The sequence below is a fragment of the Macrobrachium rosenbergii genome, chromosome 24 (assembly GCF_040412425.1).
Source record: "Macrobrachium rosenbergii isolate ZJJX-2024 chromosome 24, ASM4041242v1, whole genome shotgun sequence".
In the NCBI taxonomy this organism is placed as follows: Eukaryota; Metazoa; Arthropoda; class Malacostraca; order Decapoda; family Palaemonidae; genus Macrobrachium; species Macrobrachium rosenbergii.
The window spans coordinates 28,597,220-28,612,921 of NC_089764.1; the positions used below are offsets into that span (position 1 = coordinate 28,597,220).

A 15,702-nucleotide genomic window follows, 5' to 3' on the forward strand; every position below is an offset into this window, starting at 1 on the left:
AAAGACTTAGTTCTTGGCTGTGTGGCAAGGTGGTTACCCCAGGAGAATGCGGATGTTCGATGCTTTGAATAGCGAACCGAACTGCAAGCATTAGTTCTCGTGGTGCAGGCGCTATGGGCATTCAATGTGAATGACCTGTTGCGACAGAGATTGTGGATGATGGTTACACAAGATACCCTCCAGCAATAGAAAGTACCAGTTCGGAGAACCCTTGTTTTCAAAGATATGATTCACCGGAGGCTGCTGGCTTATAGAAAGTACGATAATATTTCAGTTCTGGTAGAACAAAAGATCTGTTTTTTGACACACTAATGCTAATGACAGGAAACCTTAATATGATATTGACTGAAAAATATAATTTACCGCTTATATATGATGACATTAACTCATTATTCGTATATACATAAGAGAGAGCTCATAAAACAACTAACTCGATTAGGAATTAAAATTATTGTACGTCAGGGAAATAAAGTTCACTCATTATCCACGGAAGTAAAGAGAATTATCATGCCAACATTAGCACCATCTCAGAGCGAGTAAGGCAGAGTTTAAATATGATAATGAGCTTACATGGTCCTGGCATGGATATTTAAGTATTAAATTGAGGTTTTTGGGAGAGTCTGAATATGGGCCCGGCTGGGTTTGGAGAACATAAAAGGGATTTTTGCACTACGTAATTTAAACGCAAAGGTAGACTGCAGTAAAAGAGAGCATTGTTGGCAAGTATGGTGGATGGAGATAGTGAAAAAGATGCTAATTCTGCGTCAGTGGAGAGAAGGAAAAATATTTATAAATGTTATGCTGAGAAGATCAGTAGCCACATGAATGGAGAAAGTCTGGCAGTAAGTGTAATGAAGACAACTAAGTTTAGTGACAATAAAATGAAAATAACAAATATGAAAATGGATAAAAATTGGGCAAGAGTTAAAAGAAACAGAAGTAAGAATATATGAATACACTGAAAAATTTTATAATCCTGTATGGGATTATAAAGTCAGCAGTGAATGTTTGTGGTTGTAGGAAGGTAAGAGAAGTAAATAAAATCATTAAGAGGTAGGACAAAGATATGAGAAATTTATTGAAAGCAATTACTATTTACAATTAAACGGCTGAATTGTATGACGAGAGATCATGTACAGGTATACAGAAGGATAGTTAAAATAGTCAAAGAGGAAAACGAAAGAAAAAAGTTAGTGGTACATATTTTTTTTTTTACCGTAAAAAGGCATTTTTCTTACGTCATACAACAGTCAACATGCATTTATCGAAGAAATATACTACACTACCCAATTCATAATTAGTGTCCTCCTAATGGATAACTGCAAGATTTTCATGGCTAATGGACAACTGCAAGATTTTCATGGATTTCCCATAAAAGACTGTAGCCTACACGACACAGGACTAGTCCATGCAAAAACTCACAACTGTTTTACAACAGTAATTAAAGGATTAATGTGTTCATAGAATGTTAAAAAATATATGTCATGTCGCTACAGCTGATCATGCTTCTATCTTTCCATAGAGTTGGCGTAAAAGTCTTGCTACGTGACATAGGCCTAGTCCGTGCCAAAACTCATAACTAATGTACAGAAGCTTTAAAGGGTTAGTGTGTCCCTAGAATGTTATAATATATAAAGCAACAGTTGGTTATGTTTCTGTTTATCGAACTGACAGGAACTACACTGTTTGTTGGAAACGTACTGGATGCTTCCCACAAAAAGGAACTGCCCTTTGGGTGGAAGATGACGAAAATGGGCGTTTTCACTTTTGCCACTTCTACCATCTGCATTGGGGCGAACTCTTGCACCCAGATTCAAGAAGATGCAAGATAATATAACCCACGCATCAGCGCCTTAAGAGCATTGCTATGAGAATAAGTGGCAACAAGACTGAAGGAGCCAAGTTTGATATGGCTGACAGAAGACAGAAGGCGATTGATTCATATTATTATTTCGACGATAAATCTGACAGATGACGGCAGGGTGAGAGAAGGGGTGAGTCATAAGATAGGTGGAGCAGTGAGAGTAATAAGAGAATTGGGGAATCCATGGAAGAGAAGGGTGGAATGTATAAAGGGAACTTTTTTATCTAATTCTCCTTCATGGAAGTGTATTGTGGATGTTGAGAACAATGCCTACAGATGTGTAATTCACTGGTGTTAAAGGGAGTGTAGGAGATGAACACCTACCACTATAGAAAAGCATGACCTTAATACCTTAGTTAAGGGTGAATACAAGATTAAGATGAATGGCAGCGAGTGTAGCGAGTTCAAGGAACTATTGAGCAAACGGCTAAAGTTGTGGGAGTTGCTGCAGAGGAGGTTCAACATTAGCTCACCAGTTAAAAGTATGAATGTGACAGTGGCCATTACCTTAGTTCCTTCCAAACCAAATTCAGCAGTTAAAAGTATGAACGTAACAGTGAACGCTTTCTCAGTTTTTTTCCAGAGCTACTCTCTGTTAGGGCAAATGAGCCAAGTTTATTACCATATACATACACACAAATATTAAGAAAGAACTCCCCCAGATATCAACTCCACTCCTCAAAGTCAGCGCGAGTCACTCCGGATCCTGGCCATAACTCGAATTCCTGTTTTCCCAACTGATCTCTCTCGCTCCTCCCAGCTGCGACAAGGGAGCGCCGGTGACTGTGAACGACTTCCATGGACTGCATACTATAACAGAGGGGGATCTGTTGCATAACTTAACGGAGGGGGATTTATTACATAACGTCATGGAGGGGGACATATTGCATATGTAACGGAGGGGAATTCATCGCATAATGCAATGGAGGAGGACATATTGCATAACGTCACGGAAGGGGATTTATTGCATAACAAAGGAGAATTTATTATACAACGTAAAAGGAGGATTTACTGTATAACGTCAGAGGGGGGTTTGTTGCATAATGTCAGGGGGGGATTTTTTACATAACTTCCCAGAGGAGGACTTATTGCACAATGTAACTGAGGGAGATTTATTGCACAATGACAAGAGGGGCATATTGCATAACGTAACGGAGGGGAATTTATTGCATAACGTCCAGGATGAGGATTTATTGCATAAGTTATGGAGGGGGAGTCACTGTATAACGTCAGAGGGTAATATATTGCATAACATCACAGAGGGGGATTTATTGCAAAATGTTATGGAGGGCGCTTTATTGCATAACTAACAGAGGGGGATATTTTGCGTACCATAATGTAGGGGGATTTATTGAATAACAACATGGAGGTGGATTTATTGTATAACATCATGGAAGATGATTTATTGTATAACTTCATGGAGGGGGATTTATTGTATAACATCAAGGAGTGGGATTTATTGTGTAACATAAGGGGATTTATTGTATAACATCATGGAGGTGGCTTTGTTGCATAAGTCGAGAGGGATATATTACACAAATTAACGGAGGGGGATTTATTGCATAAGGTGATGGATGGACACTTATTGCATAACGTTGCAGGGGGCGATATTTGCATAAGTAATGGAGGGGAATTTATTGAGTAACGTAATGTAGGGGGGATTCATTGCGTAACATTACGGAGGTGGGGTTTCTTGCATAACGTCGAGGACGTTGATTTACTGCATAAAATCAGGGGAGGATTTATTGCACAACGTCAAGGATGAGGATTTATTGCATAATGCCAGAGGAGGAATTATTGTATAACGTCCAGGATGAGGACTTATCGCATAACGTCGAGGATGAGGATTTACTGCATAAAATCAGAGGATGATTTAGTGCATTAACGTCAAGGATGAGGATTTATTGCATAATGCCAGAGGAGGAATTACTGTATAACGTCAAGGATGAGGATTTATCGCATAACGACGAGGATGAGGATTTATTGCATAAAACCAGAGGAGGATTTATTGCATTAACGCCAAGGATGAGGATTTATTGCATAATGCCAGAGGAGGAATTACTGTATAACATCAAGGATGAGGATTTATCGCATAACGTCGAGGATGAGGATTTATTTAATAAAATCAGAGGAGGATTTATTACATAACGTCACAGATAGGGATTTATTGCATAACGTTCCGGATAGGTGATTTATTGCGTAACGTTACGGAGAGCGGGATTTATTGCAAAACGTCACGGAGAGGGGATTTATCCCGAACATGTCGAGCAATTCAGGGGAGCAACTCAGCGGCAGAATGTCCTTCATCCTCGATGAATCACAATGAGTCAAGGATGAGTCACGTCGACCTCGCTAACAAGGATGCCGTTTCGCCTCTCACGAAGACACTCTCGGTAGGATTGGCCGCCGCCTGTGCCTGTTCATTCAGAGCGGAGGGAGAGAGAGAGAGAGAGAGAGAGAGAGAGAGAGAGAGAGAGAGAGAGAGAGAGAGTTACCCATTCTATGTTTATTCAAACGAGTAGAATGGGCGACCCAACTTTAGGAGTTAGTTCATAAATTTGTTGGTTCATTGAGAGAGAGAGAGAGAGAGAGAGAGAGAGAGAGAGAGAGAGAGAGAGAGAGAGAGAGAGAGAGAGAGAGAGAGAGAGAGAGACTCCAAAGTCTGTAATTGAAAAATAAGAGAAACTGCAAAATCGTGTACACGGAATAAGCAAGTCACTAATCTTCTTTAACTCAAAACATGTAGGTGTGTGTGTGTGTGTGGTTGTGTGTGTGTATGGTTGTGTGTGTGTGAGAGAGAGAGAGAGAGAGAGAGAGAGAGAGAGAGAGAGAGAGAGAGAGAGAGAGAATATTATAAATAAATCTTTAAGACATTCGCTCAAACCCACACTTTCCTGCTCAATAATTAATTGTTTCACACAAGGGAATGTAAACTATTGTGTGTGTGTGTATTATATATACATATATATACATATATACATATACAAGCATTTATATATATATATATATATATATATATATATATATATATATATATATATATATATATATATATATATATATTAATTAAAAATATTAAATAGATATAATCGAAATAAATGGGTCACTTGTAGCAAAATTGAAACATCATGTTGCATACTAACTCTTCAACTTTTCCACATCATTAAAATTAATAATAATTAAACCAAGAGAGCAACACTGTACCAGAATTGTTGGAGTTTGGCCGAACTTCGACAGATCAGGCAAGACCTCAGGACCAGAACTCCAGACACATCTGGCCCTCACGTCACCATCTGGGACCTAACACTCCCGAAAACGCGTCGTGTCACACTGTTACGACCTCAGAAACTAAGCAATGACTTCTGAGCCCAAGTTCCGCGGTGCCCGTCATTCATAGCAAGTTTCAACTTTCTGAGGTTGAAACACCCTTCGCTAATGGCCACTCAAAGTTTAATGTGGTTGTTTGTGTTTTTCTCTATCTGGTAAATCCATTGGCAGAGAGGCGATGTCTTGTTCCTGATTGTAGTTTAAATTGTGCTTGGTACATGCAAGCTATGAAATTAGATTATCAGAAAACATCTAATGGTAAGACCTGTTTGTTGTTTATAAGAGTTTGTGCTTGGTAAAATGTAAGCTATGAATTAGATATCAGAAACCATCCAATGGTAAGACCTGTTGGTTTTTTACAAGTCTGTGCTTGGTACAAGCAAGCTATGAATTAGTGAAGATTATCAGAAAAAATTAATGTTTAGACCTGTTTGCGTGGTTACAAGTGTTTGTGATCGGTACAAGCAAGCTAAGAATTAGTGAAGATCATCAGAAAGCATCTAACAGAAAGCACAAGCAAACAAGGAAGTAGTGACGTCTATTAAAAAAACGCATTTGTAAGCCCAGGTTTTTTTCGGAAGTGTTTCACATTACGTTTCATCTAATGAAAACTACTTTACTAAAGACAATTTTATAAGCCAAGCTTTTTTCAGAAGTGTTTCACATTACGTTTCGTCTAATGAAAACTACTTTACTAAAGACAATTTTTTTAAAGTTAAAAGCAAGCACCATCTTTGTCCAATCGAGATTTAACAACAGAAAGATACCTCCCATAATCCCGTTCACGTGGAACGTCGAACAAAATACGTGCAAACTGCAAGATACTTTTGTATTTTTGTTGTGTAAATTGGCTATTTCAATAACCATGTTTTTACAATCTTATTCGCAACTTCCCGATAAGATGGGAAAATGCTTTCAAGACTGAGCTTGGATTATGTGCATGTTTTGTGACTCTTTCAAAATATTCTGATTTGATAACCTCATAAAATTTCCACAGGTGTTGCCAGATCAATCAATCAATAAATCGGCTCTTGCTATCTTACAACATTTGCAAAGATACTAAGAGTCTAAAGCATATGTTGCAATTGCCTCGCTTACTCTGAAGGGAGAACATGTGCAACACGCGCACGGAACAAGTCTACAAGGCCATAATTTGCATAGGAAGTTACTGCAGCAGTATGGCCTGACGTGCAAATTACCCTAATTACGCAATAAAAACGTACATCTCATAAGGAAAAATGCAACTCAGAAAACCAGAGGTCTCACTCAGATTTTATCTATGCAAGGATAATCATGCAGTTTGCGTTGTGCCTGCTTGCTTGCAGAACTGAAGTCGCTTCAAAAGGACACAACTGTGAAAGCTGACACAATGGTCATGAGCTGTTTACTTCCGAGCATATTTTTTCAAACGTAATGACCATATCATGTAAACACTACCACTTCCACTCTCTCTCTCTCTCTCTCTCTCTCTCTCTCTCTCTCTCTCTCTCTACACACACACACACACACACATGCACACACACTCACATCCACTCATACGAGGATCAAGGCTTTAAAACATCAGACTTCATTATTTATATCCTCGCAAAAGGCTTGTGCGTGTGTGTGTATGAGAGAGAGAGAGAGAGAGAGAGAGAGAGAGAGAGAGAGAGATAACAATACGTAAGTGTAAGTTGAGAGAGAGAGAGAGAGAGAGAGAGAGAGAGAGAGAGAGAGAGAGAGAGAGACCAATACCCAAGTGTAAGTTGCAAAATGACTGTTTAATCATGTTAATGACAAGACACCTACTTCTTTACAAACAAGCAACAGCAGCAGCCTTTCTGGGTACTTACCCAAAACAACCTTAATACAATAATGTCCAGGGGGGGCTACAGCATCTTGACCTCTTGGGTAGTGAGTAAAGTTGAGACCTGACCTGACCGCATGACCTCTTGGGCGGCAGAAGAGAAGCATCGAGCGGCGAGTTTATCTTTTGTTATCTTAGCTGCTTATCATCCTTTTATCTACTGTACTCCAACAGATGCCGGGATTCGCGGTCGCCGAGCACCTGATGAAGTACAATGAACACTGGATGGGTTCTGGAAGATACTAGAGTCTGGAAGAGAAGGCTGGATCCTGGAAAGATGTTGGAGTCTTTGAAGAGAAGATTGAATTCTGGAAGATGATGGCTTCTGGAAGATACTGGAGTCTGGAAGAGAAGGCTGGATCCTGGAAAATGTTGGAGTCTTTGAAGAGAAGATTGAATTCTGGAAGATGATGGCTTCTGGAAGAGAAGACTGGCAATGAACACTGGATGGGTTCTGGGAGATACTGGAGTCTGGAAGAGAAGGCTGGATCCTGGAAAATGTTGGACTCTTTGAAGAGAAGATTGATTTCTGTAAGATGGTGGCTTATGGAAGACAAGACTGGAATTTGGAAGCTGATGGGCTCCGGAAGATGATGGCCTCTGGAGGAGAAGATTGGATTCTGGAAGATGATGGCTCCTGGAGGCGAAGACTAGATTCTGGAAGTGATCCCTACCCACGCATGCAATGAATGTCTCACACTCACATGAATTCTAACACTTTACATTGGCTTGGGAACATTCAGGGCGAAAAAAGCCACATAAAATTGAGAAAATGAAAGATTTTGCTGTACAAATATACAATAGTATACATACAGTAGTATACAATACTTAGGGATTACTATTGCATGCTGTAATAAACAATAGTAATTCCATACAAAAATGAGGGAGACATTTCAAGGCCTCTGTCATCTATAAAAAATGTTCCAAAGTAAACTATCAAAGTGGTACATGCAAAACAGATATAAAGAAAAGGCTAGATATGACCTTCCTAAAATAAATATTACACTACGTACAAATATTATCAAAACAATATATATATATATATATATATATATATAAATTTATAAGCGAGGTAAAGTCAGTTATGCAAATCAGTATTAATCTATTGTATTGGATACTATGAAATGACAAAAGCAAAATATTCTTATTTCATTTATACTTGGTAACATCACTTTAACATTACTTGCCAGCTGAACGTTGAAATTATAAAATATAAATTCATTTACCTCCCGTTGCTTTATGGGGTACATAAAACTCCATAAATAAATGATGAATGACATGGGAATTATGCAAGCCTTGATGAATAAGTTAAAACACCTGCATATTGCATAATACACTGCCTCTACATTATACACTTCAGTAATGGACCTGACGAATTTAGAACAGTTTTAGATAGAAATTGCACTGAAATTCTACCACTCAAGAAATCATAAACGAAATAATGAATAAAATTTGTCACAATTTCTTAGCCCATGGGTAAGCATGAGGTTCATACATGTTTATACAAAATCTCTCTAAATCTACTGACAAATTTATCAAGGTGGGCCATATTCTTCTACATGATTGCCAGTGCGCTGAATCAAAGATATTAAGTACCACAGACGACGTTCCAGAACAGATTTCAGTTCCTGATGAAGTTCCAGAACAATTTCAGTTCCAGAGACGACGTTCCAGAACTGAATTCAGCTCCAGGTGAAGTTCCAGAACAATGTCAGTTCCAGACACGACATTCCAGTACTGAATTCAGTCCCAGAGGTGAAGTTCCAGAACAGACCTCGGTTCCAGAGACATTCCAGAAAAGATCCCAGTTCCAGACATGACATGACGTTCCAAACAGATTACACAATTCAAGACATTAGCTTAGAGAGTGACAGTGTAATATATATATATATATATATATATATAGCTTTGGTATACCTTAATATCTTTGACAGCGTCAACAAGAGCATGCAAGTAACACAAGGTACCTTCCAAACACTGTGACCAGGGACAGGGGAAAATTTTGTCTTCGATAACAGCAGGATGCCTTCGTCAGGAAACCGTTATAATCTGTTTAAGAGGGCCTGGTGGACCCCAGCTGCACACTACAATGAAAGTTCTTCTGGGGAAAAAGGAAGACGAGTAGGGGTGGGGAGGTGAAGGAGTGAGGGTGGGGGAGGGGGTTGGAAGGGGAGGGAGAGAAATATTTACGTCACTTATTGGAGTTCATGAAAAAACACCGGCTGGATTTTCTGGGTGGTTATTGTATAACTAGTGAGCAGAAACCAAAAACTTTCACTAGCAAGACAAATTCAAAAAGTAGAATGTTCCACAAAAATGTAAAAATGTGGGTTTTCTTTCCTGCAAAATGTAAAAAAAAGAAATTTTCTTTCCTACAAGGTGTAAAATAAGGAATTTTCTTTCCTACAAAATGTAAAATGAGGAATTTTCTTTCCTACATAATGTAAAATGAGGAATCTTCTTCCCTACAAAGCGTAAAAATTAATTTTCTCTCCTACAAAATGTGCAATGAGGACATTTCTTGCATGCAAAATATAAATATGTGGAATTTTTTTCCTACAATATGTAAAATGAGGAATCGTCTTTCCTAAAGAAAGAAGGTAAAATGAGGAATCTTTCCTTACCCTCCTGGCTGGCTTTTGACAAAACCACGTGGTTCCTCTACTTCACCACTATTCAAATTGCGTTGTTTGTTCTGGTCCAGAAGACTTAATACTCTCCCTCTCTCTCCCCAAACCGTCTAGTCTCGATAAGAGCAGATGTTGGGGTACAAGAGGTTGGGATGAAGATAAAGAGGGGGAGAGAGAGAGAGAGAGAGAGAGAAAGTGGGGGGTCACGAAGCTTCTGGGTATTGTCAGACGATAATGGCGTAATTTGGGGCGTCTTACAGAGACTCAACGATGCCCCTACACATTACACTGGGGACGGGCTACTGTGCAAGCACTATTCACTATCCCAACTCTTCACTATCCAATTCTTCACTGTCCCCCAGCAGAAAACAACGAAGCCCATTCACGGATGGTGAGAACAAGCCACTGCATTGTCCACTATCACAGTTTGCTGAAACTTTCGGGGCCAGATTTTACAACAGAATTTACAACGGAGTTCGAATTCGAATGATGTCCACGAAACTTGTAAAATTGCACAAAATTTGATATAATTTTTATTCTAATAATTATTGTAATTTTATCAGATTCATGTCGGTTTCACAACGATAATTCTCATTTATTAATGAAGCATTTTACACTTGAATTTTCACTTTTGAAAACACTGCATCTTAGTTACGTAATTTAAATCCGTAGTGGGTATTATATACAGTTCGCAGTGAGATTTGTCAAGCCTTCATTCCTGAGAGAGAGAGAGAGAGAGAGAGAGAGAGAGAGAGAGAGAGAGAGAGAGAGAGAGAGAGAGAGAGATAATGCTTAACAGTAGGGGAAGAAAAAGCATAATGCTCTACCAACACCTCGGCACGAGGAGAGAGAGAGAGAGAGAGAGAGAGAGAGAGAGAGAGAGAGAGAGAGTTGAGGTACACTTACGTCTTCCGGGAGCTGAGAAAGAATTCCTTTTGGATCGTGTGAATTCCAATTCCAGCCTTTGATGTACACGGGTAAAATAACAATAATAATAATAGTAATGTTATACCTGGAATTAACACCACATATGTGTGTGCGTATATATGTCTGTGCTCTGATTCTGATAACTGTCCCTTACATAAGAAGCATCACGACACATGAAAAGAACATTCTTAAAAGAAATTCTAAACGGGTGTGACTCGAGGAAGAGAGAGAGAGAGAGAGAGAGAGAGAGAGAGAGAGAGAGAGAGAGAGAGAGGAGGGGTATATCCATCGGTGTACCGATGTTAGTAAGTTGCGCAATGTTGTGAAGGGGAGGGGAGGGAGGGAGGGGTGGGTAGTGGAAGTTTGCCGGCTCAGCGAAGGGGCCAGGTAGGGGTAGATGAGACTAGTGTTTGAGGCTTATCTAGGAGTACACTTATTATATTCACTCTATAAAATAAAATACACAACTGAACGTGGAAGGAAATGTTAGTTACCGACTAGTGTTTTCTTCTTCTTCTTCTCGCTGTCGTCCATATGATGTCCTGATAATAATGGCCACGTTGATGCGATGGCCCCTTTTAAAAGGTCGCAGAACGTATAAACTTATCAATCTCTTTTCTCTTTCCCCAAAATAAAATATATCACTTGACACGAAATATCCATACTTGAAGGAGGGCAGTGTGAGTGTGTTTGTGCGTGGGCTTCGTAAACGCCCAATACTGCAGCACTACTGCTGGTCTTGAATGAAGGAGGTGCAGTGCGTGCACGCAGGCAGGCAGGGAGGCAGGCAGGCACACACACACACTCTCTCACACACACACACACACGCACATATGTGTCTCTGTTGCACGCACATAGCGAGTCCTCTCTCTCTCTCTCTCTTTAGACCCACTCACACAACACTCGCAGGGGCACTCACATATCTTTCTTTCTACGTTGCAAGCACATATCAAGCAATCTCTCTCTCTCTCTCTCTCTCTCACACAGACACACAGACACATACCCCTGCTGCAGTATGGCTTTTAGAATGACGCAACCTTTCTAGAATCCGAACCACGCCATTGCAAACGCCCACCATTACTGCTGTCACACAGCAGAGCATAGCAAAGCACAGCAGCAGAGCACATCACAGCACACTACCACCACGTGAGGCAAGGCAAGACGGAATGTCTAATCATGCCTGTCGACGGCGGCGGCAGAAACGTCATCCAATGAATTGATCTGGTTCCCCAAACGGAACATCATTTCGTACTGACAGCAGAACAGACAAGACTCTGAACAGTCACAAGTCACAAGCCGAATCTGCTGGGCTCAGGAGAAAATGGCCGTTTTGTTCCCCTTACGGCCAATCAATGTCCCCATATTTTGGTTTACGAATTTTCCACTGAAACAGACACTTGGTTCCGAACTGATCGTATTTTCTAGGACTTTCGGGGACTTTTTTCTTTCCTTTCTTTCTGGTTTCCAAAATATGGTTTCTCTCGAACATCTATCCACGATTCACTTCGGCAAAGAGCATTTTTAGAGAGCATTTTCTAAGAACATTCTTATTTTTCCAGTAAGTCCTTTCTCCGTCACGTCACTTCCAGGGTATCTTCAGAGCAGAGGAGCAGAGGTCGTCCAGAGGGCCACAGCAGAGGAAGAAGATACGAAAGGAACGACGAGCAGGCGCAGTGAGCGCTGGGTGCGGCGTGGTAAACAGCTGGTGGTGTGGCGGTGGCAGCAGCAGCGGGAACAGCAGCAGCAGCAGAGAGGAACAGCAGCAGTCAGCTGGTTCCAGAGTTCCTGGACTTGCTGCTGTGCCGCCTGCCTCCTACTACTATACTAGTAGTACTAGTATAGTACTACTGCACCAGCTGCTGCTGTCATTGATCTACGACGGCCGCCGTCGTCGTCGTCATCATGAAAGCTCACACGCACGCACACACACACACACTGGTCGTATCGTCGTCGTCGTCGTCGTCGCCTCCTCAGGAGCCCCCTGCCCTGGGCCCTCTGATGATGATGATGAACTTGCATTCCAGACCACGGCACAGCCTTTATAAGGTTTATGGAGGCTGGAAGCTGCTGCTGGAATGCCTGCCGCCGCCGTGCCATTGGTCGGGGTGTGGTGTCGTTGGATTGGGGGGAGGGGGAGGGGGAGGAAAGAAGGAGGGGAGGAAGGGAGGAAGCAGGAGGAGGAGGGGCGTCCGTCGGCGGCGGCAGCAGCAGCAGCAGCAGCAGCAACCCGCCTACCACCAGTGCTGCCACCCAACTGATTTCCCAGGTTCTCTCTCTCTCTCTCTCTCTCTCTCTCTCTCTGTGCTCTGCTCCAGACCGACCGACCGGCTGTGAACGAACAACTTGCGCCGTCACGCCCGCCCTCCTCGTCTGTGTCCACGACGTCTGATGCTGCTGCTGCTGCTGCTGCTGCTGCTGCTGCGCTGCTGCTTCTACTGTTAATGCTGTTAACAGAGCCTCTGCTGTGCACGGCCTCGTCCTTCGAAGGGGGGAAGGAGAAATGAGACTCCTTATTATCATCTTTGGGGTCCGTCCGAGGCCACGAGCGCTAGACCTATAGGAGAGAAAAAAAAAAAGGAGAGAGAGAGAGAGAGCCACGAGGTCTAGACCGACAGGAAAAAAGAGAGAGAGAAAGCCACGAGCGCTAGACCTATAGGATAGTAAAGAGAGAGAGAGAGAGAGAGAGAGAGAGAGAGAGAGAGAGGCACGGATGGATGGATGGATGTCACGTGTCGTTACATCGTCTTCGGAAAGCTACACTTGAAGTGTATGTGTGTGTATGTGTAGGTGTAGTCTCGTTTTGAGGCGAAGACCAGCCCCGCCGCCGCCGCTCCTAAGAATGACGTTGCGGAGAGAGAGAGAGAGAGAGAGAGAGAGGTTTTGCTCGTTGGACGGCGGCGACGGCAGCAGACGGGAGTGGGAAAAAAAAAGGTATCACAACGTCTTCCGGAAAGTCGAAAGAAGGAGGAGGAGGAGGAGGAGGAGGAGGAGGAGGAAAGAAGAAGAAGAAGAAGACCTCTATCTTCTCCTCCTTCAGTTGTTGAACTGACCACCCTCACACGACATACGCTGGCTTATCACCCACCTCCATCACCTCCCCTCCCCTTCCCCCTCCTCCTTCTCCACCACCACTTCCTGTTACCTCACTGAACCTCCTAACCCCGTTCCCCTCCCCTTCCCTTTTACCAACCCCGACCCCCAAAAAACCTCATCAAAGAAAGAAATGAAAGTCGACAACTGACGCTGCGGGAATCCCCCTTCTGCTGAAAGCAGAGAACCTACCCCTCCCCCAACCCCTCTCTCTCTCTCTCTCTCTACTTGGAACGGTAGTACTCTTTTCGCACTGGGATTACTTCGAGTATTACTCCAGGTTGACAGAGTATCTGGGAGTTCACCCTTAAAAGATATACTGTATATCCCATCTCCTTGGTTACGGGTATCCTGCTTTTAGTTTTCTGTCGTTCTTAGCAATGTCGACAGATTGTGGAGAGAGCAGGTGCTTCGATTGCACCAAATGTACATTATTATTAGGTCGACTGTACTTTATGTATACTATTTAGTCGACTTCATTACATTATCAACTTGTAAAATTCACTTGGTTCACAGTCGAAAACACGCCAGATTTTCGAAGGCAAAACTGAAAAATTCTTGAAGTTCACTGAATTGTCGACAGATTATATAGAGAGTAGGTACGTCGACTACACTCAATGTACGTTAAGTCAACGGCGGTATATGTACATTAATAAACTCATAAAATTCAATTGGTTCATAGTCAAAAACACGCCAGATTTTCGAAGGCAAAACTGAAAAATCCTAGAAATTCACTGAAATGTAGACATTTACATTGATAAGTTTATAAAGTTCACTTTGTTCACAGTCGAAAAAGCGTCAGATTATAGAGAGAGAGAGAGAGAGAGGGTGAGAGAGCAGACATGTCGACTGCAGTAAATGTACGTTACTAAGTCGACTGCAATTTGTACGTCGACACCTGACGACTGCTGTGAGCTTTCGCCGGTTCTTGGAAAAACAGGGCGCTTCAAGTGGGCACTGATACCCACAAATTTCATTGACCCTGGCATGCTACTAGTATGCTCGTGATAACTTGAGTAGTCACCGTTATATATATATACTGTATATGTATATATATATATATATATATATATATATATATATATATATATATATATATATATATATATATATATATATATATATTTGTATATCCCTTACAAGGATATTTTGGTTAACTTAGGCTACATGGAATTCCTAAGGAATAAAAAGTTGATGATTAAAAATTATCAAAATTCTATGACCTTTGAATATCCAAGGAAAACTTTTATAAAACGAAAATCAGGAAAATTTGATGAAATTAGGATGAAGCTATCTTTTTGGATGTACAAGGAAAAAACTGACGACATGTCCGTTATGAGTTCCTTTTGAATATTTAAGAAAAAAACTGATGCAATGAAAATGAAGATTTTACTCTGAATATCACTTTTACACTTTAATTTGAATGTTCAAGGAAAAAACTCACGAAATGAAGATCCATTTCAAATATTCAAGAAGACATTTGATGAAAATAAGATTCTACCAAAAATATCACTTTGAATTTAATTTTGAACATTTAACTTTGAATATCCCAATAAAAAAAATATTAAAAAATGACTTCACTTAGGAAAAAAAAGTTGATCAAATAAAGATGAAGATCTCACCTAAATTATTTTTTCTTCCAAAAAGCTGTTTCAAAACGCAAAAGGTTATACCACCACCACCATTACCAGCTGTCCTCTTTGAATGCAGAGAGAGTCGCCAGCCACCTTTTCTAACCAACTCGACACACGTCCCATGACGTCACGGGACACCAACAGCTAATTGCGTCAGTCCCCAAGTTCGAGGATGACGCATTTGCCTCCAACATCACCGTCACCTTCGTCATAAGAGTCTTGTCCCGCAGGAGTTGTTGCGTAACTTTTGCCACGGTGGAAATATGGTGAAATTGACGTACGTACGTGTCTCGTTTGTTTGTTTGTCCTTCGCCTGCTAACGGGAGTGCTATCACTGAATTGCTATTATGCCAGCAGGGGGCGACGGGGAGGCGGAGGGGGGTG

General features: G+C 41.3%; 1 long non-coding RNA gene across 2 annotated transcripts in view; it reads right to left on the reverse strand.

Moving 5' to 3' along the window:
* The window catches only part of LOC136851951 (uncharacterized), an 86,052-nt gene that overhangs the window by 19,010 nt on the left and 51,340 nt on the right, over positions 1-15,702 (reverse strand). The window contains exon 1 of one of the 2 annotated variants that reach the window (XR_010857017.1): positions 7,024-7,995. The exons of the other annotated variant lie outside the window; for it this stretch is intronic. This is a non-coding gene — a long non-coding RNA (uncharacterized lncRNA). Of the gene's footprint in view, positions 1-7,023; positions 7,996-15,702 lie in introns of those variants that run through there. 2 annotated transcript variants of the gene reach the window in all.